Raw genomic sequence first — 2500 nt, 5'->3', positions numbered from 1 at the left:
GGTTCCCGAGTGTTTACCTTTGAGAACATTTAAAAACTTTTTTCTTTACCGTTAGAACTTTTAAGATGATGAACAGATGTGACGATTTTATTGCAACTCTCAGTGTCCTTTCCCTGCAACATCTGATTTATCCTAATTTATTAAAAGGAAAAGAAAAAAGAGAGAGAGAAGGAGAGAGAGAGAGAGAGAGAGAGAGAGAGAGAGAGAGAGAGAGAGAGAGAGAGAGAGAGAGAGAGAGAGAGAGAGAGAGAGAGAGAGAGAGAGAGAGAGAATAAATTCAATTCTCTTTCACTTATGAGATGTTTCACGTCTGATCTTAGCTAGCGATTTATTTTTTTCTGATATTTGGTTCCTAAAATCTCCTTTTAGTTTGATAATATTACATAATTATTGTGATTGACTCTCGTTTCGTTTGTTTTGCTCCGTTTTCTTTGGGACAATATTCTTAAATAATACGATATATCGATATCAATTGCTATTGTTTTATTTTTACTCTACATCTGTATGTCGTTACCAAATAATTTTCCTCTGATTTATTTCTCCTTTAATTGATTTATTGATTCGGTTTTTGTTTAAATTCTATAATTATTGCGATCATGAAGAATTATCATTATACTATTGGACTATATTCATCATATGGTTATGTATATTGCCATTATCAGTTTTTGTTCCTCAAGTACAAGGTAGGTGTGAATGAGGGGGGGTGGGGAGGGCGCCATCTCCCCCGAAAAAGAACTTCTAAACACAAGAAAGTGAATGAATTAGACAACTTTTCCGAAGATGGAAGTTTGTCTCGTTGAAGGGATAAGTTCCACCGAGATCCACGAACAGAAAACGGGAATTCGCTTCGTTATTATCGCCTTGATAAAAACAAGTAGGTGGGGTGGGGGGGGGGGGGGGTGCTGTACTATAGTTCTAAGACTCCCACAAAAAAAATGAAAATGGTTCTTACAACTAAAGAGTCAGTACACAAAAATACAAAAAAAAAAAAAAAAAAAACAACAAAAAAAACAACAACATGAGAAATGAAATCATATTAATATCGTTTGAATACACAACTATACTTTAATTACATACTTGTAGAACGCAATATTCAATCGTAAATATGTGATCAGATTATTGAACAATTTCATAAATGAATGACACTGCTTCAATCTTGTTTTAATTATGAAATTTATATCAAACAAGATGCTGGCTCTCTTGACCTCTGCAGCTGACATGCCAGACCTAGTTGTCACTGTTATTTCATGAATTAATAATACTATTATTTTGCATCATTACTGTTATAGCTGTCATTGTTAACATCACTATGGTCATCATCTAAAACCATTAACTTTACACCTTTACTAGAGAAAGATCAATATGAAGCATGTCTGAGAGAGAGAGAGAGAGAGAGAGAGAGAGAGAGAGAGAGAGATAGAGAGAGAGAGAGAGAGAGAGAGAGAGAGAGGGAGAGAGGGAGAGGGAGAGGGAGAGGGAGAGAGGGAGAGGGAGAGGGAGAGGGAGAGGGAGAGGGAGAGGGAGAGGGAGAGAGAGAGAGAGAGAGAGAGAGAGAGAGAGAGAGAGAGAGAGAGAGAGAGAGAGAGAGAGAGAGAGAGAAAAGAGAGAAAGAGAAAGAGAAAGAGAGAGAAAGAGAGAGAAAGAGAGAAAGAGAGAGAAAGAAAGAGAAAGAGAAAGAGAAAGAAAGAGAGAGAGAGAGAGAGAGAGAGAGAGAGAGAGAGAGAGAGAGAGAGAGAGAAAGAAAGAGAGAGAGAGAGAAAGAAAGAGAGAGAGACCGTATTCGTATTGATGCGCGGGCACACAAACACCCTCACAATCACGCCTAATCTAATCAAGAGCAGAAAGCCAATGTTTGTCAGCAAACAAACTAACACTTGATTAACAGTAGTTAAGTACACTTGCGTCAAAAAGTTCCTTAATTCCTACGTTCTGTAATATTTCTATCTATCTATTTTTTTTTTTTTACGTAATATGCCTTCCGATATACATACCCACGACATACGTACGTCGTAATGACAGAAATAGTTTCGCTATCACTGTTCCGTAACACAGAGGTTATGGGAACTTTTATGATGAAATTGCATCTCTTCTCTTGACATGTTGCCTAAAGAAACTCGATGATCAAGAACAGCAACAAGAACAAACACAAGAAAAACAGAAACTTTAAAAACAACAACTACAACAACTACAACAATAGCAATAGCAACAATGACAACAACAACAACAGTAACAACAACAACGACAACGACAACAACAACAGTAACAACAACAACAACGACAACAACAACAACATCAATACCAACAACAACAACAACCAAATTATCTTCATTTTGTACCTTCTCCTAAAACCTGCGAAACTATACAGAACACCAGATAAATCAATTACAAAGACGAAGTCTTCCATTTCCCAGCTTACATAATGTTTGAAATGGTGGGGGGGGGGGGAGGTAATTAAGCTAATAGCAGACTTTTATTAAGTAAAGAGTTGCAAGATGAGGAT

This window comes from Penaeus chinensis, chromosome 29 (assembly GCF_019202785.1).
Source record: "Penaeus chinensis breed Huanghai No. 1 chromosome 29, ASM1920278v2, whole genome shotgun sequence".
NCBI classification, from domain to species: domain Eukaryota; kingdom Metazoa; phylum Arthropoda; class Malacostraca; order Decapoda; family Penaeidae; genus Penaeus; species Penaeus chinensis.
The sequence above is the reverse complement of the archived record's forward strand: the minus strand, read 5'-3'. Positions refer to the sequence as shown.